Below are 26,162 nucleotides of genomic sequence, written 5' to 3' on the forward strand. Positions count from 1 at the left end.
CTCCTAACCCCATTCTCCTGCCTTCTCCCCATAACCTCTGACACCCGTACTAATCAAGAATCTATCTATCTCTGTCTTAAATATATCCACTGACTTGGCCTCCACATCATCTGTGGCAAAGAATTCCACAGATTCATCACCTTCTGACTAAAGATATTCCTCCACATCTCCTTCCTAAAAGAACATCCCTTAATTATGAGGCTGTGACCTCTGGTCCGATAGTCTCCCACAAGGGGAAATATGTAGAAGAGAAATGGTGGACATTTAAAGGGGACATTTTAAGAGTACAGAATCTTTATGTTCCTGTTCGGTTGAAAGGAAACAGTAAAAATTGGAAAGAGCCCCGGTTTTCAAGGGAAATTGGACATCTTGTTCGGAAAAAGAGGGAGATCTACAATAATTATAGGCAGCATGGAGTAAATTAGGTGCTTGAGGAGTATAAAGAATGTAAAAATAATCTTAAGAAATAAATTAGATAAGCTAAATGAAGATATGAGGTTGCAAGGTGAAGGTAAATCCAAAGGTTTTCTACAGCTATATTAATAGCAAAAGGATAACGAGGGATAAAATTGGTCCATTGGAGAGACAGAGTGGACAGCTATCTGCAGAGCCAAAAGAGATGGGGGAGATATTGAACAATGTATTTTCTTCGGTATTCACCAACGAGAGGGATATTGAATTATGTGAGGTAAGGGGAAACTAGTAGAGTAGCTATGGATACTATGAGTTTCAAAGTAAAAGACGTACTGACACTTTTGAAAAATATAAAAGTGGATCCGTGTCCAGGTCCTGACAGGATATTCCCTAGGACATTGAGGGAAGTTAGTGTAGAAATAGGCGGGGCTATGACAGAAATATTTCAAATGTCATTAGAAACGGGAATTAGTCCCCGAGGATTGGCGTACTGCGCATGTTGTTCCATTGTTTAAAAAGGGTTCTAAGAGTAAACCTAGCAATTATAGACCTGTTAGTTTGACTTCAGTGGTGGGCAAATTAATAGGAAAAGATACTTAGAGATAATATATATAAGCATCTGGATAAACAGGGTCTGATTAGGAACAGTCAACATGGATTTGTGCCTGGAAGGTCATGTTTGACTAATCTTCTTGAATTTTTTGAAGAGGTTACTAGGGAAATTGACGAGGGTAAAGCAGTGGATGTTGTCTATATGGACTTTAGTAAGGCCTTTGACAAGGTTCCTCATGGAAGGTTGGTTAAGAAGGTTAAACTGTTGGGTATAAATGCAGGAATAGCAAGATGGATTCAGCAGTGGCTGAATGGGAGAAGCCAGAGGGTAATGGTGGATGGCTGTTTGTCGGGTTGGAGGCAGGTGACTAGTGGGGTGCCTCAGGGATCTGTGTTGGGTCCTTTGTTGTTTGTCATGTACATCAATGATCTGGATGAAGGGGTGGTAAATTGGATTAGTAAGTATGCAGATGATACCAAGATAGGGGGTGTTGTGGATAATGAAGAGGATTTCCAAAGTCTACAGAGTGATTTAGGCCATTTGGAAAAATGGGCTGAAAGATGGCAGATGGAGTTTAATGCTGATAAATGTGAGGTGTTACACCTTGGCAGGACAAATCAAAATAGGACGTACATGATAAATGGTAGGGAATTGAAGAATACAGTTGAACAGAGGGATCTGGGAATAACCGTGCATAGTTCCTTGAAGGTGGAATCTCATATAGATAGGGTGGTAAAGAAAGCTTTTGGTATGCTAGCCTTTATAAATCAGAGCATTGAGTATAGAAGCTGGGATGTAATGTTAAAATTGTACAAGGCATTGGTGAGACCAAATCTGGAGTATGGTGTACAATTTTGGTCGCCCAATTATAGGAAGGATGTCAACAAAATAGAGAGAGTACAGAGGAGATTTACGAGAATGTTGTCTGGGTTTGAACAACTAAGTTACAGAGAAAGGTTGAATAAGTTAGGTATTTATTCTCTGGAGACTTGATAGAGGTCTTTAAAATGATGAGAGGGATAGACAGAGTTGATGTGGGCAAGCTTTTCCCTTTGAGAATAGGGAAGATTCAAACAAGAGGACTTGACTTCAGAATTAAGGGACAGAAGTTTAGGGGTAACATGAGGGGGAACCTCTTTACTCAGAGAGTGGTAGCGGTGTGGAATGAGCTTTCAGTGGACGTGGTGGAGGCAGGTTCGTTGGTATCATTTAAAAATAAATTGGATAGGCATATGTATGAGAAGGGAATGGAGGGTTATGGTATGAGTGCAGGCAGGTGGGACTAAGGGAAAATATTTGTTCGGCACGGACTTGTAGGGCCGAGGTGGCCTGTTTCCGTGCTGTAATTGTTATATGGTTATATGGTTATATCATCAGTGGCAAAGAATTCCACAGATTCATCATCTTCTGACTAATGATATTCTCCCTCATCTCCTTCCTAAAAGAACATCCCTTAATTCTGAGGCTATAACCTCTGGTCCGATACTCTCCCACAAGTAGAAACATCCTCTCCGCATCCATTCTATCCAAACCATTCACTATTCTGTACGTTTCAGAGGTTCCCCCCTCATTATTCAAAACTCCAGCGAGTACAGGCCCAGTGCCGTCAAACGCTCACCATATGTTAATCGTCTAATTCCTGGGATCATTCATGTAAACCTCCTCTCGACCCTCACCAGAGCCAGATACGGTGCTCAAAATTTCTCACAATATTCAGTACAATTAAGAGTCAAGGGAGAGGGAGACACAGAGACACCTTTCCGACCTTTCTGTCCTGGGCCTCCTCCACTGTCAGAGTGAGGCCCAAAACAAACTGGAGGAACAGCACCTCATATTTCACTTGGGCAGCTTACACCCTAGTGTTATGAATAACATAACATAAGCAAGTAACCCTTGCTCTCCCTCTCTCTCAATCCCTCCCCTTTCCTATTCTAGGACCAGTCTGACTGTCACCTTCTCCCCGCTAACAATGATCTATCTACATTTTCCTGGAACTTCATAACCTTTGTCTCGTTTTCACACCTTTCACTTCCTTATCTCTGTCTCTCTCTCTCCCCTCACTCTCAGTCTGAAGAAGCGTCTCGACCCGAAACGTCACCCATTTCTTCTCACCGATTTTCAGATTCGGGGATAGTTTCTTCCCAGCTGTTATCAGGTAACTGAATCATCCTACCACAACCAGAGAGCAGTGCTGAACTACTAACTACCTCTTTGATGACCCTAAGACTATCCTTCGCTGGTTTTAGCTTACACTAAACATTATTCCCTTATCATTTATCTGTACACTGTAAATGGAACAATGGTAATCATGTATAGGAAGGAACTGCAGATGCTGGTTTAAACCATAGATAGACACAAAATGCTGGCGTAACTCAGCGGGACAGGCAGCATCTCTGAATAGAACGAATGGGTGACAATTCGGGTCGAGACCCTTCTTGTATCCACAGATGCTGCCAGTCCCGTTGAGTTACTCCAGCATTTTGTGTCTATCTTCGATTATAATCATGTGTTGTCTTTGCGCTGACGGGTTAGCACGCAACAAAAGCTTTTCGCTGTATCTCGGTACACACGACAATAAACATAGATAGCATAGAATAATAGAAACTAGGTGTAGTAGTAGCCCATTCGGCCCTTCCAGCCAGCACCGTCATTCATTATGATCATGGCTGATCATCCACAATCAGTATCCCGTTCCTGCCTTCTCCCCATATCCCTTGATACCGTTAGCCGTAAGAGCTGAATCTAAAGCCCCTGTCCCACTTAGGAAACCTGAACGGAAACCTCTGGAGAATTTGCGCCCCACCCAAGGTTTCCGTACGGTTCCCGGAGGTTGCAGGTGGTTGCCAGAGGTTGCAGGTAGTGGAAGCAGGTAGGGAGACTGACAAAAACCTCCGGGAACCGCACGGAAACCTTGGGTGGGGCGCAAAGTCTCCAGAGGTTTCCGTTCTGGTTTCCTAAGTGGGACAGGGGCATAACACTCTCTTGAAAACATCCAGTGAATTGGCCTCCACTGCCTTCTGTGGTAGAGAATTCCACAGATTCACAACTCTCTGGTTGAAAACGTTTTTCCTCGTCTCCGTCCTAAATGGCCTACCGCTAATACTTAAACTGTGACCCCTGGTTCGGGACTCACCAACATCGGGGACATTTTTCCTGCATCTAGCCAGTCCCTTAAGATTTTATATGATTCAGTAAGATACCCTCTCATCTTTCTAAATTCCAGTGAATACAAACCCAGTCAACCTATTCTTTCATCATATGTCAGTCCTGTCATCCCGGGAATTAACCTGGCAAAAATGTGTAGCAAAGAACAGCAAATTAAGTCGAAGGTAGACACAAAATTCTGGAATAACTCAGTGGGACAAGCAGCATCTCTGGAGAGAAGGCATGGGTGACGTTTCGGATTTGCAACATGGGTTTTGGCCCGAAACGTTGCCTATTTCCTTCGCTCCATAGATGCTGCCGCACCCGCTGAGTTTCTCTAACATGTGTTTGTACTTTCGGATTCGCGACCCTTCATCAGACCTGGTGAACCTCTGCAGCACTCCCTCAATAGCAAGAAAACTAAATTAAACTCTCCAGAGATGCTGCCTGTCCCGCTGAGTTACTCCAGTATTTTGTGTCTATCTTCGGTGTAAGCCAGCATCTGCAGTTACCTTAATACACAAAGTATTTCAGTGATCAGACACTGTATAAAATTACAACTCAGCTAAACAGGTCGTTGTTTGTGGGAACAAGCGACTGACAAGGAATTACGTACCTGGGTTGTGTCCACTGTTCGTCTCTGGACTATCGACTGGCAAACTCTTGTTCTCAGTGGCCGTCATTGTGTGGAGTACACGAATGTGTAGAGGGGAAAATTTACATCAGGAAAGTGAAGTAAAATAAGGAAGTATTCCTTTATCAGCAAATAGTTAACCCCTTTCATCCCTGATGGGTCATGACTTTGATTTAGTGGAGGCAGTGGTGTAATGTAGGAAAAGTCCCTCACTATCTCTGCAAACCTACTCTGGCTCTGACCCTATTCCTGGTCTCTGTAACCCCCTCCCCACCGGCCCCTACTCCCCTCCCTTTCAAATTGGAGGTATTTAATCTAGTGGGTGTGACAGTCTCCTGTTCCACATCGCCATGGTTAGGGTGCTCATTTGCACAAGACTGCCCTGATTCGAGAATTGTGTAGGAAACCACTGCAGATACTGCTTTAAATCGAAGATAGATAAAAAATGCTGGAGTAACTCAGCGGGGCAGGCAGCATATCTGAAGAGAAGGAATGGGTGACTTTTCAGTTCTGAAGCAGGGTTTCGACCCGAAAAATCACCCATTCCTTCTCTCCAGAGATGCTGCCTGACCAGCTGAGTTACTGATTCAAGAATGTTTGGATTTGTGAAAGGCAAGTTTGCCAAACTAACTCCGCAAAGTTTTATAATGGATTAGCAGAGAGTGAAAACCTAGAACAGAGAATAGCACAGCACGGGAGCAGGCCCTTCGGCCCACAATGTCTGTGCCGAACATGATGCCAAATTAATCTCCTGTGTCCGCACATAATCTGGAACTCTGCATTCCCTGCATGTCCATGTGCCTCTCTAAAGGCCACCAAAACACCACTATCATCGCTGCCTCCACCATCAACCCTAGGCACCATCACCCTCCGGGTAAAAAACCATCCCCACACATTTTAGATCTCATTACGTTTACAGATACAGCGCGGAAACAGGCCCTTCTGCCCACAGAATCCGCGCCGACCATCGATCACCCGCTCACACACTGGTTATATGTATAGTTTAGAGATACAGCGCGGAAACAGGCCCTTCGGCCCACCGAGTCCGCACCGACCTGCGATCCCCGCACACTAACACCATCCGACACACACAGGGGACAATTTTACGTTTATACCAAGCCTATTATCCTACAAACATGTACGTCTTTGGAGTGTGGGAGAAAACCGAAGATCATGGAGAAAACCCACTAAGATAATGTGCAGAAAGCACTTGTAGTCGGGATCGAACCTGTGTATCTGGAGCTGTGAGGTAGCAACTCTACCGCTGCCCCACTGTGCCACCGACTTCAGCTTTCCCCCTCTGATCTTAATTTACCCCCGTAGGTTATTCCTAGTGTATGAGTAAGAGTCATGGAAACAGCGAAGTGTCAGGGAATTGAGAGGCCCAACGACCTCTTGCTTCATGAGGAAGTGGAACAGGAAATGTTGTGCAAAAAATAAAAATGTCCTTTTTACAGAATTATGGGAAAATATATCCAACAGTTCCCCGAAGCTGAGGGTGCAGAACAGTCCCTTTATTAATATAGAAAGCAAAGTGCTGGAGGAACTCAGTGGATTTGCAGATGGAGTGGACTGCTATCACCAGTTCCTTGTTTCTACAAATGACAGTTCAGATTGAGTCCCTTCTTCAGACTGGGGGAATAGAGGGTAGACAACTGGAAAAGCAAGGTTCATAGAGTGATAGAGCATGGAAACAGGCCCTTTGGCCCAACTTGCCCACACTGGCCAACATGCCCCAGCTACACCAATCCCACCTGCCCACGTTTGGTCCATATCGCTCCAAACCTGTCCTATCCATGAACCTAGACTCAAAATACTGAAGTAACTCAGCGGGACAGACAGCATATCTGGAGAAAAGGGATGGGCGGCTATTCGGGACGAGACCCTTCATCAGACCCATCCATGTACCTGTATGTTTCTTAAACGTTGGGACAGCCAATGACTCAACCACCTCCCCTGGCAGCTTGTTCCATATGCCCACCACCCTTTGTATGACTAAGTTACCCCTCAGATCACTACTAAATCTTTCCCCCTCTCACCATAAACCTATTTCCTCTGGTCCTCAATTCACCTACTCTGGGCAAGTCTACCCGATCTATTCCTCTCATGATTTTGTACACCTCTATAAGATCACCCTAATCTTCCTGCACACCAAGGAATTCTCATCCTCCCCCTATAGCTCTGACCACAGAATCCTGGCAACATCCTCATAAATCTTCTCCGTATGCTTTCCAGCTAAAAACATCTATCCTATCACACGGTGCCCAGCACTGAACACACATATTCTAAATGCGGTCTCACCAACGTCTTATACAACTGCAAGATGACTTCCCAACGTCTACACTATGTGAACTGTGTGATCAGATGTGAACGGGTCAAAGCCTGCCAAGTGATAGGTGGATACAGGTGAGGGGGTGAACGACAGATGAGTAGACTTGGAGGCAGTGTCTAGAACCAGAGGCACAGCCTCAGAATTGAAGGACGTTCTTTTGGGAAGGCGATAAGGAAGAGTTTCTTTAGTCAGAAGGAGGTAAATCTGTGGAATTCTTTACCACAGAACGCTGTGGAGGCCAAGTCAATAGATATGTTTAAGGTATGAGAATGATAGATTCTTGATTAGTACAGGTGTCAGGGGTTATGCGGCGAAGGCAGGAACATGGGGTTGAGGGAGGAAGATAGATCAGCCCTGATTGAATTGCGTTGATGGGCCAAATGGTCTAATTCTGCTCCTATCGTAAGGTCATAAGGAATAGTAGTAGAATGTTCTTTAATTCTGAGGATATGACCTAGACTCTCCCATTTGTGGAAACATCCTCTCCACATCCACTCTATCCAAGTCTTTCACTAATCTGTATGTTTCAATGAGGTCCTCCCCTCATTCTTCAAAACTCCAGCGAGAACAGGCCCAGTGCTAACAAACGCTTATCATTGGTTAACGTACTGATTCCTGTGATGGTTCTTGTAAGCCTCCTCTGGACTATCTTAAAGCCATCCTTCCTCAGAGACGGTGCCCTATTCCAAAAGCAGCCTTACCAGCGTCTTTTAGAGCCTCAACATTATCTCCCTGTTTGTGTATATAAGCCCAATTGACATATATGCTCGCATTGAGTTTGCTCTCTATATTACCATTATCACTATAACTTATAAAGTGGCAGAAACTCGAGCGGCCCAACGACCTCTTGATATATGAGGAAGTAGACAGAAGCTGTGACAGGAAATTTAGTGCTAAAAATGTAAATGTTCATTCGCAGAATTAAGGGAAATGTATCGCAGAGTTCCCCAAAGCTGAGGGTGCATAACACTCATAACAGATGCTGGCTGAAACCAAAGATAGACACAAAAAGCTGGAGTCACACAATGGGTCAGATTAATTTAGGTTAGAGATACAGTGCAGATACAGCGCGGAAACAGGCCCTTCAGCCCACCGAGTCCGCGATGACCATTGATCACCTGTTCACACTAGGTATGTGTTTAGTTTAGAGATACAGCGCGGAAACAGGCCCTTCAGCCCACCGTGTCCGCGCTGACCAGCAAAGTTTCTCTGCATTAGTGCGGCAGCGTGGTAGCGTAGCGATTGAACTACTGCCTTAGAGTGCGAGAGTACCAGGTTCGATCGTAGCTAAGGGTGCTGTCTGTACGGAGTTTGCACGTTCTCCCGGAGAAATGGCAGACGGAGTTTAATCCGAGCAAGAGTGCAATGTTACAATTTGAGAGGTTGAAGGCACAAGGAGAGGGGGTAGTTCCATGGCAAGTCCAATAACAGCATCGTTTGTTTTTAGCACGTAAACCGGCCCTTCGGCCCACCTAATCCTGACTGACCATAGATCACCCGTTCACACACTAGTTCTACGTTTAGTTTAGAGATACAGCGTGGAAAGAAGCCCTGTGGCCCACCGAGTCCACGCCGACTAGCGATCCCCGCACTATCCCACACACACTGGGGACAATTTACATTTATACCAAGCTAATTAACCTACAAACCCGTACGTTTTGTAGTTTGGGAGGAAACTGAAGATCTTGAGGAAAACACATGCAGGTCACTGGGTGAACGTACAAACTCTGCACAGACAAACACCCGTAGTCGCGATCGAACCAGGGTGACTGGAAGGCGGTAGCTCTACTGCTGCGCCAACGAATATGGGTGCTGTCTGGGGCCTGGTTCCACACTGTATCTCGAACCAAACATAGAACGAGTGTGTGAACGGGTAGTTGCTGGTCGGCACAGACGCTATGGGCTGAAGGGCCTGTTTTCACGCTGTGTCTCTGAACTAAACTACAACTAAACTACCCGGGACACATCCCACTTTGTCTTTTTCTCTGTCTTCATTCTGATCTTCTCTCAGTCTGTCCATCGGGTTAGAATGCCTGGGTTTATGACAGGGGTACTGAGGAGAGACATCTGTGCTGTGGGACGGATAGTGAGGAGGGAGCGCTGCGGGAGGAGGGAGCCGCTGCAGGGGGAGCGGTGAGGAGAGCAAGCTGCCGGAGGAGCGGTGAGTAGGGAGTGCTCTGTTGTGGAAGGGATGATGATGAAAGAAGCACTGTTCTGTGAGAGGAACTGTTCACCCCTTACCCTCAGACACCCCCTGTCTTTCAGTCTCCCTCACTTCCCCACAAATCCTCTTCCCTCACAACTCAGACCCTCTTCCCCTCGGTTCCTCACAACAGTCCCTCCTCCCAGGGTCTCAACTCAAATCGTTGCCTATCCATGCCCTCCATATATGCTGCCTGACCCGCTGAGGTACTCCGGAATTTTGTTTTTTATTTGTAATCCATCACGGTGGCGCAGTGGTAGAGTTGCTGCCTTACAGTGAATGCAGCGCCGGAGACCCAGGTTCGATCCCGGCTACGGGTGCCATCTGTACAGAGTTTGCACAATCTCCCCGTGACCTGGATGATCAGCCATGATCATATTGAATGGCGGTGCAGGCTCGAGTTTTTTCAACTTTTTAATTTTTTTTTAGTATGTTTTCATGTGTGTGATTAATGTTTTTTTGTGTGTCTTGTGTGGGGGGTGGTGTGTGGGTGTGGGGGGGGGGGGTGTGGGGAAAACCGCTTCGGTCGCCTCCTCCATGGAGAGGCGACTTTTTCCAGGTTGACTCCCCCGTGGCCTAACATCAAGGATCGGCGCGGCCTTTCCCGGAGACGTGCCCGGGGCTTCAGCGGCGGGCGCAGCGTGGACTCTCGGCGTGGAGCGGGTGAGCCCTCGCTGGGACTCGCAGGAGGGGAGCGCTCGGTTTCGCTGGCCCGGGGCAGCCGGCAGCCTGAAGTCGCAGCCTGAAGTCGCGGTCTGCAGAGCTCCAGCTGGTGCGGCGTCTACAGCCCGGGATCCCTCGTGGGGGACCCGGGGGAAGAAGAAGCCATCACAGCCGGCCCGCGGCCAACTTCTACCGCGGGGCCGGCATGGACTTACCATCAGCCCGGGAGGGGAGCTTCGACCGCCGGCCCTGCAGTCTACGGTGCTTCTGGCTGCGGCGGAGACTTTAAATCTTGACCGCCGGCCTGCGGCCTACAACAATCTAAAGCCGCGGTCTCCGGTCAGGAAGAGCCGATCCTGGACTGACTCTGGACTCTGGTCCTGTCCACGGGGGGGGAAATGGAGGAGGAGTGGCCAAATTGTTGTGCCTTCCACCACAGTGATGAATGCTGTGGTGGATGTGTGTGTTACATTTTGTGTGTGCTTTATTATTGTATCGCTGCTGACAACCCAATCCTTGCCGGGTCACTGCTCGTGCGGTCGACCGGTCGGCGCAGAGAGTAGCTTTGAATGTTTATCTCTTCGTTGATTGTGTCCCTTTCTTTTTTAAAAAAAAATCTACTGTAATGCGCCCTTTTAAATTGCCCCTCGGCGATGAATAAAGTGCTTGATTGATTGATTGATTGATTGATTGATTGATTGATTGATTGATTGATTGATTGATTGATTGATTGATTGATAAACCTCGCCTCGACTAAACTTTACCTCAATTAAACCTCACACCTAAATCCTTACTTCGACTAAACTTTACCTCACCTCAACTAAACCCCTCAATAACCTCGACCAAAGTTCACCTCAGCTAAACATCACCTCACTAAACATTGCTTCGATTAAACCCCTCGGTTCATCTAAACCTCACCTCAACTAAACCCCAACTAAACCCCAACTTCACCTCACATCAACTAAACCTCACATCAACTAAACCTCAACTAAACCCCAACTAAACATAAACTAAACCCCAACTAAACCCCAACTAAATCTCACCTCAACTAAACCCCAACTATAATCTATTTATAGCCCGTCCCCCCGGCCGTTGGCGGCTCCTCACGTCACGTGAGCGGCGGCTGCAACCAGAGCGCGGGTCACGTGGACAACTCCAGCCCACGGCGGGAAAAGGCGCCAAAAGCCGTTGGTCGCGAATCTCCCGCCATCCTCGCCGGGGGGGGGGGAGGGACTGCGTTCGCCGCGGGGCGGGGGCCACGGGTTCGATGTCAACGACAACGTGCGCGTGACAACCCGTGGCGTCACGTGAGGAGCCGCCAACGGCCGGGGGGGGGGGCTATAAATAGTTGGGGTTTAGTTGGGGTTTAGTTGGGGTTTAGTTGGGGTGAGGTTTATTAGGGTTTAGTTGGGGTTTAGTTGGGGTTTAGTTGGGGTTTAGTTGGGCTTTAGTTAGGGTGAGGTGGAATTGGGGTTTAGTTGGGGTTTAGTTGATGTTTAGTTGGGGTTTAGTCGAGGTTTAGTTGGGGTTTAGTTGGGGTTTAGTTGGGGTGAGGTTTAGTTGGCGTAAGGTTTAGTTGGGGTTTAGTTGGGGTGAGGTTTAGTTGGGGTGAGGTTTATTTTGGGTTTAGTTGGTGTTTAGTTGGGGTTTAGTTAGGGTGAGGTTTAGTTGGGGTTTAGTTGGGGTTTATTTGGGGTGGGGTTTAGTTGGGGTTTAGTTGAGGTTTAGTTGGGGTGAGGTTTAGTTGGGGTTTAGTTGAGGTGAGGTTTAGTTGGGGTTTAGTTGAGGTGGGGTTTAGTTGAGCTGTGGTTTAGTTGAGGTGAGGTTTAGTTGGGGTGAGGTTTAGTTGGGGTGAGGTTTAGTTGAGGTGAGGTTTAGTTGGGGTATAGTTGAGATGAGGTTTATTTGAGGATTAGTTGGGGTGGGGTTTTGTTGGGGTGAGGTTTAGATGAGGTGGGGTTTAGTTGAGGTGAGGTTCGAGGCGAGGGGTTTTAGTTGAAGGAGGTTTAGGTGTGATGAGTAGTTTTGTAGTGAGGGTGATGTTTAGTTGGGGTGAAGTTTAGTCTACGTGAGGTATAGATGAAGCGAGGGGTTTAATCGAAGCAAGGTTTAGTGAGGTATGTATTTAGCTGAGTTGAGCTTTAGCTGTGGTGAAGTTTGGTCAAGGTGATTGAGGGGTTTAGTTGAGGTGAGGTAATGTTTAGTCGAGGTGAGGATTTAGTTGAGGTGTGAGGTTTAGTTGAGGTGAAGTTTAGTCGAGGTGAGGTTTAGTAGTGAGGTATAAGAAAGAACTGGAGATGCTGGAAAAATCAAAGGTAGACAGAAATGCTGGAGAAACTCAGCGGGTGAGGCAGCATCCATGGAGAGAAGGAATAGGTGATGCTTCGGGTCGAGACCCTTCTTCAGACTGAGGACGTCACCTGTTCCTTCGCTCCATAGATGCTGCCTCACCCGCTGAGTTTCTCCAGCATTTTTATTTACCTTTAATAGTGAGGTTTGGTTGAGGCGAGGTGTTTAGTCGAGATGTAGGTGAGGAGAAGTGAGCGGAGGTGAGGTGAGGAGAAGTGGCTGTCTGAGCTCAGGAAGGGAGATCGAGGAGCTGCTGAAGGAGACAAGACCATGTCAGTGACGCAGGGCCCAGAGGTGAGACTCCAGGGAACTTTGTCATGGAGAACGGGCAGAAGATGCCGGATAAATGTCCTCTCCGGGGCCTGGGAACGGGGAAGATGCTGCTGCTCCTTCTCAGACCATCACAACCCCAGGGTTTGGTGTCAGTGAGGAGTTGATGAGTTCCCTGGGCACTGGAGTGGATCACTGACCTTAATATTGATCTGGGACTGAGGGCATTGAGACACAGATCCTTCCAGTTGTCTGTCGCCATCTGGCAACTTCCCCAGCTGTGAGGAAAGAATATTAACCTGAAACATTCACTCAGTTTCTACTTCCACAGATGCTGCCTGGCTTGCTGATTACCACCGAGAATATATTCTTTTTTACAATAATGATTTTGCAGCAGCCACTGGGTGCTGCTCCTAACTTTAGTGTGGGGGAAGCCCATGATATTCACTGTCTTCATTGTCCGAAATGTAGACGATGATGTCTGTTGGCTGGAAGCTGACGCTGTAGACACTGGTTGGCTGGAAGCTGCAATCTCGAATCTTGATAGGCAAGGTTTGGTCAGGACCTTTCAGGCAGATCACTCCTGACATGCACCCTAAATGCAGTTTCCTCTCATGGTTTATTACTTATTTGAATCAATAATATTTTAATCTTGCTGGAATGCAATTAACAATATTTCTTCCAACCCTAGAAAAAAAACCTCTATATTCTGAGTGAAGAAATACCTAATTTCTATTCTGAAGAAGTTACCTGTTAATTTTAAGTTGTGACTCAATATCCTGGAATTGTCCTATATTAAATATATAAATGATATTTTAAAATCAGTTTTGGAATTAATATCTGATGATTAAAGATTATGCACCAAAGTGTATCAGGTACAATATTTGTTTTTCCAGGATGCTGACCATTTCAAAGACATTGCTGACTATTTTGCTGACCTCTCCCTCCCTCTCCATCTCTTCGAGAGAAGAAAACCTCAGAGAGAAGAGGAGACCAAGAATTCCAGAGAGTCCCCTCAAAAAGAGAAGAGAGCCCTCCTCCTCTCTTCTCAAAGAAGGTCCTCCAAAGAGAAGAGTCCTCAAGAGAACCTCCTCCCCTCCTAAAAGCTTTCCTCACCCCTCTCCTCTCCTCGCCTCCCCCCTCCACTCCTCCTCCTCCTCATCCTCCTCCTCATCCTCCTACTCCTCCTCCTCCTGTCCTCTCCTCCTCTCCTCCTCGCCTCCTCTCCTCCTCCCTCTCCTCCCCTTTCCTATCACCCCCCCCCTCCTCCCCCTCTCCTCTCCTCTGCTCTCCAGGTACCAGACTAAAGCAACCACTAAGTTGTGGAGCCGATACGGGGATCGCCCGCCGCTAGAACAACATCATTGCGTGGTCGCTTTTCAGATCCTGGCCGAGGAGGAGTGCGATATATTCGCCGGAGCGGCCGAGGGAGAGGCTGAGATCCACAAGGTGATGGGAAGAGAGGGATAGAGAGGGGAGGAGTGGAGAGGAGAGGAGAGGGAGGGGAGGAGAGGAGAGGAGAGGAGTGGAGAAGGGAGAAGGGAGAAGGGATCACCTACAAAATCCTGGTCCTCACCTACAAAGCCCTCCACTATCCCCCCCCCCCAATATCTCACTGACCTCCTCTCCCCCTACCAACCCTCACGGTCCCTCAGATCCAAATCGGCCGGTCTCCTCTCCATCCACAAGTCCAACCTCCGCAGTTTTGGGGACAGAGCCTTCTCCAGGGCAGCTCCCAGGCTCTGGAACTCCCTCCCCCAACTTTTCCGCAACCGTGTCCCTCACCATCTTCCAGTCCCGCCTCAAGGCCCATCTCTTCACCTCTGCCTATCGTTAGCCCCACGTCCCCCTCCCTTTTCATCTGTGCATGAATTGCATCATATTGTGTTTTGAATTGAATTCTGTCTTTAATTTATAATTTGTGTACTAGTCATGTCTCTACTATTTATTTCATTCCCCTTAGATGTTTTTCCTCTACTTGCTAAATTGTTGTAAGTTGTCCTTGAGACTCTTGAAAGGCGCCCATAAATAAAATGTATTATTATTATTATTAAGGGAGGGGAGGAGAGGGGATGAGGTGGAGGGCGTAATGTGGGGAGGAGAGGGGATGAGGGGGAGGGGGTAATGGGGGGAGGAGAGGGAGGAGAGGGAGAAAGTGAGGTGAGGGATAGAAGAGGGGAGGGGGAGTGGTGGAAGGGAGGGGTGAGAGAGGAGGAAGACAGGCTTATGGGAGAGGAGAGGGGGTAGGAGAGAGAAGGGAGAAAGGAGTGGAGGGAGTTGGAGAGTCTAGGACCAGAGGTCACATCCTCAGAATTAAAGGACGTACCTTCAGGAAGGAGATGAGGAGGACTTTCTTTAGCCAGAGGGCAGTGAATCTGTGGGATTCGTTTCCACAGACGGCGGTGGAGGCCGATTCACTGGATGTTTTCAAGAGAGAGTTAGATTTAGACAAGAGACAACAGGTGCAAGAGTGGGCCATTAGCCCTTCGAGTCCTTAGCTCTCCTCCCCTCTCCTCCCCTCCGCTCCCCTCTCCTCCCCTCTCCTCCCCTCTCCACCCCTCTCATCCCCTCTCCTCCCCTCTCCTCTCCGCTACTCCCCTCTCCTCCCCTCTCCTCCCCTCACCTCCCGTATCCTCCCCTCAGTTTGAGCACGTTCTAATTTTACTTCGGAGTCACGTGAGTGACTACGTGAAGAACCCCGCTAGGACGCATGCGTGTTATTACCCTACACGCATTGCACGAGTCATTTCGATGGAGGAAGGACGTTCCTCCTAAACGGCTGGTGTATACAACCAGCGAAGACAGGTAAGAGATCTACGTTTTCTTACCTTTAGGATGGACAGAAGACGGACCAAAGCTGCAAAAAGCTGGCGGGGGAGAGCCGTGCAGGAACGGGCAGCCAGCGGCGGCAGACGGCAGGGCTGTCTCCATTGTCGGGAGCACCTGTGCCGGAGCTAGCCTCACCACTGGCGGGTGGAAAGGCTAAACGCAAAACCGACCGAGCCGTTCTTTCGGACGACTCGGATTTCGAACAGCCCCACGCCACCTTCGCTCAGGGGCCTGTGGGGCTGAAGGAATTGGAGGAGCAGCTAGCGACCAGTGACCGAGATCACTGGAACGCGTTTGAGCTGCGGGACCAGCGACCGCGAGCGGGCAGCGCTCGAAAGCTCTGTACCGCGTTGGAGCGGCAGCTGGTCCAGGACAAGCCGCAAGAGCCAGGTGCCCGAGAGCACTGGACGAAAATGGAGCGGCTGATGGAGGCAATACTCCAGAGGGGGTCTGGCTCTACTGGGCAGACATTCAGCCCCTCTGCAGTACCGTATTCAGGGCTGTATTCAGCGTCTATTGCCTCACAGGAAAGCATAGCGGGGCAGATTTGGACTGACCCTGAACAGGAACTGATGGACAACTCAGTGCAAGGGGTAAGTGGCAACTTACTTGAAATGGTGGCTCAGTTCGCGAAGCCAGAACTCACAGGGGATGATTTACCAGCCAGTGTTAGCGGCAAGTGTTAATTACATGTCCCTGAACCAGCTACAGGGACAAGCCCTAATTGACACCATGGGGCGTCACTTGCAACCTGGAAACTGTAAATCCCTTAATGTCCCAACCGTGAACGCATGTATTTGGAAGCATGTAGGAGCAAGCATCAGGACCAGGGATGTCTTACTACAAAAAGTACTTAAAACCCTCACCGCAGGGATAACGGCATTCACACGAACCCTGAATTAAGAAGATATGAGTCAACACCACAAAGATGCCCTCGCCCTCTTCTGCAATACCCAATATGAACTGAATAATATCAGAAAGAAGAGTATGCAGCCGGTACTAGACCCAAAATTTGCGGGATTATGCAGAACAGAAACAACCACCGAAAAGACTTACCTGTTTGGAAGGGACCTACCAAAACAGGTAAAAGATTTGGACGAAGAATCCAAAGCCCTGGGAATTATAAAAGCTACCAAACGCTACCCCCAGAAGTACCACCCCTATGCACTCATGGGTCGCAATGACTACTCCGGAGAACAGTCGAGGGCAAGACCAGTCCAACAGCGGTATTTTTTAGGACATGGCCCAGGCCGGGCCTCGTGGAAGATGCACACATCTACAACACAAATCAAGACACCGGGGCCTCAACGTCCTCGGGGACAAGGGAAGAAATAAGACCACTGGTAACCGTAGAGGTAGGTGGGTCTGGTCCCTTACTTATTAAAGATAGCATGGGTGTTGTTGGCAGATTACACTTTTTTCTGGATGCATGGTATAAGTGGACATCAGATACTTATATCCTAAGCAGTATCCAGGGATATACGATAGAGTTCTTACAACCACGTAATCCTCCAGTCCAGCATGTACCGAACAGAGTGTTCAGGCTTAACGGCGAAGATAAAGCAAAAGCACATGCTGAACTGCAGAGACTCCATAAACTGGGGATAATTGAACAAACCCAACACGAACCTTTAGAATTCGTGTCCAACATTTTTAATAAACATAAGAAAGATGGTGGTTGCCGCATCATCATAGATTTGAGTAATTTGAATGTTTTTGTAAAATATATTCATTTCAAAATGGAAACCTTTGCTACTGCTGAACTATTAATCTCCAAAGGTTACTATATGGCAAGCATTGATTTAAAATATGCTTACTATTCAGTACCCATAACAGGTGACCACAGACGTGATTTGAAATTTAATTGGATGGGTCAACACTGGCAATACAGAGCACTACCAAATGGCCTTATTTCTGCACCTAGGTTATTTCCCAAAATATTAAAACCAGCCTTAGCTTTCCTACGTCAACATAAACACATTGTGATGGCTTACTTAGATGATATACTTATATTGGGCAACAGGGTAAAACAAGCAGAATTAACAATAACAGCTACTATACAAGTATTTGAAAGCCTAGGATGCATTATCCATCCAATTAAATCAAAATTGGAACCTTCTATTAGACAGGTGGCGAGAATGATTGGCAAGATAATAGCAGCCTTTCCAGCTGCACAATTCGGACCCTTATATTATCAGAATTTACAAAGGGCAAAAATAAGAGCTCTAAAATACAATGGAGGTCATTTTGATAGACCTATGGAACTACCAAAATAAGCCATACTAGAACTACAATGGTGGAAAGAAAACATTAGGCATTGTTCCAATCCAATCATTATCAGCAATCCGTCTATCATACTACAAACGGATGCTAGTGCTCTCGGATGGGGTGCCACGGATTCCATCACCAGCTGTGGTGGGAGATGGAATGCACAGGAGTCATCATTGCTACACACTTTGGGCATAAATTACTTCGAAATGTTGGGAGCTTTTCACGGCCTTAAGTCATATTGCTTAGGGTTATCTCACCAGTATATAATATTACAAATTGATAACACCACTGTGGTAGCATACATCAACCACATGGGTGGAAACAAATCGACATCATGTGACAATCTGGCAAACAAGATCTGGCAATGGTGTATCCACAGAGGAATTTGGATATCAGCTACCTACGTACCAGGTAGACAAAACTTAATGGCAGACACCAGGTCACGCAAATTCAATGAGAACATCGAATGGATGTTGGACAAACAAGTTTTTGCTGACATTACAGCACGATACGGAACACCAGATGTCGATCTATTCGCATCCGGGCTTAACCACCAAGTGCCAAAACATGTATCATGGGAACCAGACCCTGGGGCAGTAGCTAAATATGCTTTTTCGCTGCATTGGGGGAAATTGTTCTTTTATGCATTCCCTCCCTTCTGCCTCGTCAGTCGGGTACTAAGTAAGATAAGACAAGACTCTGCGTCTGGTATCTTAATAGTACCCGATTGGCCTACCCAACCATGGTTCCCATTGGTACAGGAGATGACATTAGAACCTCACATCACCATTCAACACAGACCGGATCTACTGGTAAATCCAGCAGCTAGGACAAGTCATCCTTGTCACCGTCACATTAACGTTTTGGTTTGTAGAGTATGAAAGCTCCTTTATTACACCTGGGCTTAACAACGAGAGCTATGAACATGATCGCTGGAGCCCAGCGAGAGTCAACAAAAAAATCAATACCTAGTATATATCAGAAAATGGCACAGGTATTGCAACCAGAACAACATTATCCACAGACCTACAAACATTCAACATTCAAACAATTGGAATTTCTGGTAAATTTACACCATGACGAGCGACTTATGTACAGCGCCATCAACTGTTTCAGAAGTGCCCTGTCTACCTAGCTCCGGAGAGAAACGGAACGACGGCCTGTGGGGTCACACCCTTTGGTAGCCAAGCTCATGAGGGGCATATTCAATGCTAACCCTCCTAAGGCCAGATATTCCCATATATGGGATGTTGGCATCGTTCTGAATCTACTAAGGAACTGGACTCCAGCCACTAGCCTGTCATTACAGACTTTGACCATAAAAACGGTCATGCTGATGGCATTGGTCACAGCACAAAGGGCGCACTCCGTACACAAATTGAGGCTGGATAACATGACCAGTTCGCAGGAAAATTTACATTTTTACATCCAGGAACTGGTAAAACAGAACAGACAGGGATCGGCAGGCCTAAAAGTGATTTTCAATAACTACCCTGCAGATGAGCGACTGTGTGTGGTAACACATCTCAAAGAGTACATTATACAAACCAAAACCATCAGAGGCACAGAACAGGCACTGCTCATTAACCACAGACAGCCTCATAAACGAATAACAAAACAGACCATTTCCAAATGGATAAAACAAGTACTTACTAAAGCAGGTATAGATACTGATTGTTTTAAATCTCACTCCACCAGGGCTGCAGCTACGTCGGCTATACAAGTTGGATGTTCCATTGGATCAGATCCTCAAAACGGCAGGATGGTCATCAGAAGGAACTTTCCGTAAATTTTATAATAAACCAGTGGAGGAAACTGGAACTTTTTCAAAACCTATATTAAGTTCTGTAATATAATTTGTCCCCATCAATATTCGGGGTTTTATGATTTATTTTGTTGATAAAATTGTTTGTTGCATCCACATACCGTATGGATGTCGAAAATATTTCTCCCCTATACCAAGGCAGATGTGTGTCGTGGACTCGTCCACGGCATGAAATCACAGAGCTTTGAAATCTTCACGTAGTCACTCACGTGACTCCGAAGTAAAATAGTAACATTAAACGAGAACTTACCAGTTTGAAGTTTGATCTTTATTTTATGAGGAGTAACGTTGAGGGAATACGTGCCCTCTGCTCCCACACTTGATCATATACTCAACTGGTATCTCTCTCTAATCTTACTATATTTAGTCATTATAGTTATCTGTGATTCCACACGGCTGCTTTGAAGAAAATACGCATGAGTCCTAGCGGGGTTCTTCACGTATTCCCTCAACGTTACTCCTCATAAAATAAAGATCAAACTTCAAACTGGTAAGTTCTCGTTTAATCTTACTATTAAATGCTGTGACATTTCGAATGAGATACGGCCTCTGCAGGTTTCTGATCCGTGGGCCGACTGTCTCCTGCAAGAGTATTTCATACATGTAGGAAGAGAGGGAGGGAGAGAGAGGGAGGGATAGAGTGGGAGAGAGGGAGGGAGGGAGGGAGATAGAGAGAGAGAGAGAGAGAGAGTGGAAGTGAAAGGGACGGAGAACGGAAGAGATGGAGGGAGGGAGGGAGGGAGGGAGGGTGAGGTAGTGAGGGATGGAGAGAGGGAGAGAGAGAGAGAGGATAAGGGAGGGGAAAGAGGGTCAGAGAGGGAGGGGAATGGAGGGGAAGGGAGGGAGAGAGGGAGGGAGCGAGAGAGAGAGGGGAGGGAGGTTGGATTGTGCAACACGAGATGAATACCAGCAACGGGGTGAGGAGAGAAACTGATTGGAGCCGTTACCCGAGACCCCTGTGATCCAAATCTCCATCTGAGCCACCCCCCCACCCCCCCCCAGGGCAAGACAACACACGGTGGCGCAGTGGGTAGAGCTGCTACCTCACGGCGCAAGAGACCCGGGTTCCATCCCGTCCACGGGTGCTGTCTGCCCGGAGTTCGCACGTTCTCTCCCCGTGACTTGCGTGGGTTTTCTCCGGGTGCTCCTGTTTCCTCCCACACTCCAAAGACGTACGTGCGGATTTGTAGGTTAATTGGCTTCGGTAAAGTTGTAAATTGTCCCCCAGTGTGTGTTGTGTGTGTAGGATAGTGTTAGTGTGCGGGGATCGCTGGTCGGCACGGACTCGGTGGGCCGAAGGGCCTGTTTCAGCGCTGTACCTCTAAAGTAAACTAAATTTAACAAGTACATTCGCACTCGCGCGCGCGCGCACACACACAGACACACACACACACACACACACACACACACACACACACACACACACACACACACACACACACACACACACACACACACACACACACACACACACACACACACACCCACGCACACACACACACACACACACACACACACACACACACACACACACACACACACACACACACACACACACACACACACACACACCCACACACACACACACACACACACACACACACACACACACACACACACACACACACACACACACACACACACACACACACACACTTACACACACACACACACACACACATAGTATCCCCTACCACCTTCCGTGGTGAATCTGGGATTCGTTGCCATAGACGGCGGTGGAGGCCACAAGCCAGTGGGTAATTTTAAGGCAGAGATAGATAGATTCTTGATTAGTGCGGGTGTCAGGGGTTATAGGGAAAAGGCAGGAGAATGGGGTTAGGAGAGATAAATCAGACGTGATTGAATGGCGGAATAGACATTTGGGCCGAATGGCCGTATTCTGCTTATCACCTGACTCCAAAGTGGTTGTTTCCATTTTATAGGAATCTCTAGGAGATCGAGTTACTGTTGTGGTTTAGAAAGAGTGTCCCTGATCTCGAGTGTTCTTGTGAGCAAGATTTGTTGTTTATTTGTCTTTCTGTAAAAAATGGGTCCCAGCCTGCCCCAACCTCTCCCTGTTCCCGATGTTGGGTGAATCCAGAACAAGGGGCACAATTTAAGAATAAGGAGTAAGCCATTTGGAACGGAGACGAGGAAACACTTTTTTTCACAGAGAGTGGTGAGTCTGTGGAATTCTCTGCCTCAGAGGGCAGTGGAGACAGATTCTCTGGATGCTTTCAAGAGAGAGCTAGATAGTGCTCTTAAAAATAGCGGAGTCGAGGGATATGGGCAGAAGGCGGAACGGGGTACTGATTGTGGATGATCAGCCATGATCACATTGAATGGCGGTGCTGGCTCGAAGAGCCAAATGGCCTACCGCTTCATCTATTGTCTATTGTCTAACACGGTGCCCAGAACTAATAATAATAATAATAAATTTTATTTAATGGGCGCCTTTCATACATCTCAAGGACACCTTACATAGTAATCGGAATAAAAACATATAATCGGAATTAAACAAGTAATTAAAGACATCACAGTGACACAAATTAAAGACAGAAGTCAATCCAAAAACAGAAAATCAAAAACACAGTGTGAAAAGAGAGCAGCGGCAGCCAAAGCGCGCCAGCGTCCACTCTCTCTTCACGGCAGCCATCTTGGACACAGACCTACAGGACTACAATTTGACAAAAAAATCATCCCCCCACAGTGGGTAGCACTGTGGAGGAAGGCACAATGTCCAGTCCCCACCTCATGTTCACCCCAAAGTCAGGCCTATTGAGGCCACCGCAATTGCCTGTACGGAGGCCCGATGTCCCTGGCCGTTCTCACCGGGTGGTCTTGCCCCGGCGTCGGGAGAGTCCTTTCGGCGGCTGGGCCACTTGGAACGGCCGCTTCTTGGTTGGAGCCCGCGGCTGCCGAAGCCGACAAGGCCGCGCCGGTTTGGCGCTCCCAGGCTCCAGATGAAAAAGTCGGCGCCCGCACTCCGCACTGCCGCCTTGCCGCCTCTACGCACGCCGGCTCTCCGCACGCCGCCTGTCCGCTCCGCAAACCCGTAGCCCGGAGATGTTGCTCACGGCGGTCCAGCTCGCCAGAGCTCCAGCGCGGCGACCCAGGCAAGGCATCGCCCGCTCCGCTCCAGCGCTCCAATGCTGTGCCGCCACCCAGGCCGAGGTGCTGGGTGGTTCCCGCCAAGAAACGGCGCTCCAAGCCCGCTGGTAGGCCACGAGGACGGGTCGACGGGCAGCCCGGAAAAAAGGCTGCCACACCGACCAGGTAGGGACCTATAAATAAAGTAACACCTACCCCCCACATTAAAAGACCATATCCCCTACATACAAAAAAACAGCACTCACTAAAAACTATTAAACAAAACGAATTTAAGACGGACGGCTGCTGACTAGCAGCCGTTCACCAAGATGGCTCCCCCTCTGAACTGAACACAATGCTCTAAATGCGGCCTCACCAACGTCTTGTACAACTGCAACGTGACTTCCCAACTTCTGTACCCAATACTTTGTGCCTTCTCAGATATACCAAATTGAGATACTGTCTTAGATAAATAGAAAATAGGTGCAGGAGTAGACCATTCGGCCCTTCAATCCAGCACCAGGAATTAACCTGGTGAACCTACGCTGCACTCCCATAACAGCAAGAATGTCCTTCCTCAAATTTGGAGACCGAAGCCGCACACAATACAACCTCCTTGCTCCTGTACTCAAATCCTCCCGCTATGAAAGCCAACATGCCATTTGCTTTCTTCACTGCCTGCTGTACCTACATGCTTTTTTTCAGTGACTGATGTACAAGGACACCCAGGTCTCGTTGCACCTCCCCTTGTCCTAATCTGACACCATTCAGATAATAATCTGCCTTCTTGTTCTTGCCACCAAAGTGGATAACCTCACATTTCCAGTATCTGCCATACATTAAACTGTGACATTAAACTGTATCTGCCATACATCTGCCCACTCACCCAACTTGCCCAAGTCACCCTGCATTATTCACAGCATTCCTCCTCGCAGCTCACACTGCCACCCAGCTTTGTGTCATCCGCAAACTTGGAGATGTTACATTAAATTCCCTCGTCTAAATCGTTAACATAGTCATAGAGTGATACAGCATGGAAACAGGCCCTCCGGACCAACTTGCCCACACTGGCCAACATGTCCCAGCTGCACTAGTCCCAACTTCCTGCGTTTGGCCCATATCCCTCCAAACCTGTCCTATCCATGTGCCTGTCCAACTGTTTCTTAGTCACAGCCTCAACTACCTCCTCTGGCAGCTCATTCCATACACCGACGACCCTCTGCGTGGAAAAGTTACCTCTTAGATTCCTATTGAATCTTTTCCCCTTCACCTTGAACCTGTGTCCTCTGGTCCTCGATTCCCCAACTATGGGCAAGAGACTTTGTGCGTCTACCCGATCTATTCCTCTCATGATTTTATACATGATTTTATATATTGTAAATAATAATAGTGGTCCCAGCAGCGAGCCTTGCGGCACCCCACAAGTCACTGCCTGCCATTCTGAAAATGACTCATTAATTACTACGGAGTGGGAAAGAACTGCAGATGCTGGTTTAAATCGAAGGTGGACACAAAGTGCTGGAGTAACTCAGCGGATCAGGCAGAATCTCTGTGGAGAACGTGGACGGGTACAAAGTGCTGGAGTAACTCAGCCGGTCAGGCAGCATCGCTGTAGAGAACGCGGACAGATACAAAGTGCTGGAGTAAATCAGCGGGTCAGGCAGCATCTCTGTGGAGAACGTGGGCAGGTACAAAGTGCTGGAGCAACTCAGCAGGTCAGGTAGCATCTCTGTGGAGAACGTGGACAGGTACAAAGTGCTCGAGCAACTCATCAGGTCAGGCAGCATCTCTGCGGAAAACATGGACAGGTACAAGGTGCTGGAGTAACTCAGCGGGTCAGGCAGCATCTCTGGAGAAAAGGAATGGGCGACGCTTCGGGTCAAGACCCTTCTTCAGACTGAAGTCGGGGGTGGGGGGGAGCGGGACAGATATACAATGTAGTCGGAGACAGTAAGACTAGTGGGAGAACTGGGAATGGGGAGGGGATGGAGAGAGGGAAAACAAGGGCTATCTGAAGTTAGAGAGTCAATGTTCATACCGCTGGGGTGTAAACTGCCCAAGCAAAATATGAGGGGCTGTTCCTCCAATTTGCGCTGGGCCTCACTCTGCCAATGGAGGAGGCCCAGGACAAAAAGGTGGGATTGGGAATGCGAGGTGGAGTTGAAGTGTTTCGCAACCGGGAGAACCGGAAGATTAAGGCGGACTTAGCTGAGGTGTTCAGCGAAACGATCCCCGAGCCTGCGTTGGTCTCATCGATCAGTTTAGGGCCACATTTGGTTGGCGGCGCGACTCACCCGTTGCAACGGCCCCTACAGCCTGTCTGTCTTTTTTTTATTTTTTGTCTAGTTAAATGTAGTTTGTGTTTTTTAATACTGGTTTTAAATGTGTATATATGGGGGGGGGGGGTGGTGGGGGGGGGGGGGGCAGGGGGAAACTGTTTAAATCTCTTCCCTGTCTGGGAGACCCGACCTTTTCCCTGTCGGGTCTCCGTTGTCGTTGGGGCCTAGCACCATGGAACGGCCTCCAACCTGAACGACCCGGGGGCTCGGGAGACTGCGGAGCTGCGGACTATCACCATCGTTGTGCTGGCCGGCCTCGGTGCTTGGGAAGCGGCGGTGACTCGCTGCTGCGACTCGACTCCTGGGGCTCGGAGGCTCCAGCAACGCAGCCGCAGGTCCGGTGGACTGGGACATCGGGCGCTCGCGGGTCCGGGGGGGGACAGAGACCGCTTCCCGGAGCTCCCGCAATGCGACTTCTCCAGCCCGTGTCGCGGGGTTGGAACGACCTGGAGCGGGGTCATACATCGCCCGGCGCGGCTTCATGGCCGTGGGACATTACAGCGCCCGCCGGGGGCTCCAACATTGTGACTTTTAGACCGGGAGCGGGGCCGTAAATCGCCCGGCACGGCCTAAAATGGCCGTGGGACTTATCATCGCCCGCCTGGGGCTTCGTCATCGGGAGAGACATGGAGAACAGGGGAGAGAAAAGCCTTTGCCTTCCATCACAGTGGGTTCACTGTGATGGATGTTTGTGTGAACTAAATTGTGTGTATGTCTAGGAATTGTCTTTGTTTGTATGGCTGTGGAAACAGAATTTCGTTTGAGCCTCACTGAGGCTCAAATGACAATACATTGTATTGTATTGTATTGTATTGTATTGTATTGTATTGTATTGTATTGTATTGTAGTTAGGCTGTGGGCTGGGGAGCTTTATTCCAGTGTTTCGTGACCCATGTCAAAGAACTACATGAAATTTCACATATTGTGTAAAAATATTATATAAATCACCCCTGAAACTCGTCATGAACAAAACTTTTATAAAATTAGAGAAAAACCAGAAAATGTTGGGGTAATTTAGTCCAATTAAAACACGTTTAACATTGAGTTGTATGCCAATCACGCGCTTTGTTTCAGGCTAGCTAGGCAGGGAGCACACGACATGGCTGAGAGGACTTGACTGATGCCTGTTTTACTTTCTAAGGTTATGCTGCACCATATTATATTTGTAACAAATCAATAAAAGGTGACCATATTCATAAGAATTGTTCTTGTTTTCCTGCTAGAACAAGTCTCATTTTTTCGAGAT

The 26,162-nt window shown here is 47.9% G+C and overlaps 1 long non-coding RNA gene across 1 annotated transcript; it reads left to right on the plus strand.

The window, feature by feature from the left end:
• Window positions 1–1,367: 1,367 nt before the first annotated feature.
• On the plus strand, window positions 1,368–15,051 carry LOC116968946. The gene is made up of 3 exons (XR_004410563.1): window positions 1,368–1,378; window positions 12,811–12,812; window positions 15,016–15,051. It is a non-coding gene; the product is annotated as an uncharacterized LOC116968946 (long non-coding RNA).
• Window positions 15,052–26,162: the final 11,111 nt, after the last annotated feature.

Source organism: Amblyraja radiata, chromosome 48 (genome assembly GCF_010909765.2).
Source record: "Amblyraja radiata isolate CabotCenter1 chromosome 48, sAmbRad1.1.pri, whole genome shotgun sequence".
Classification (NCBI taxonomy): Eukaryota; Metazoa; Chordata; class Chondrichthyes; order Rajiformes; family Rajidae; genus Amblyraja; species Amblyraja radiata.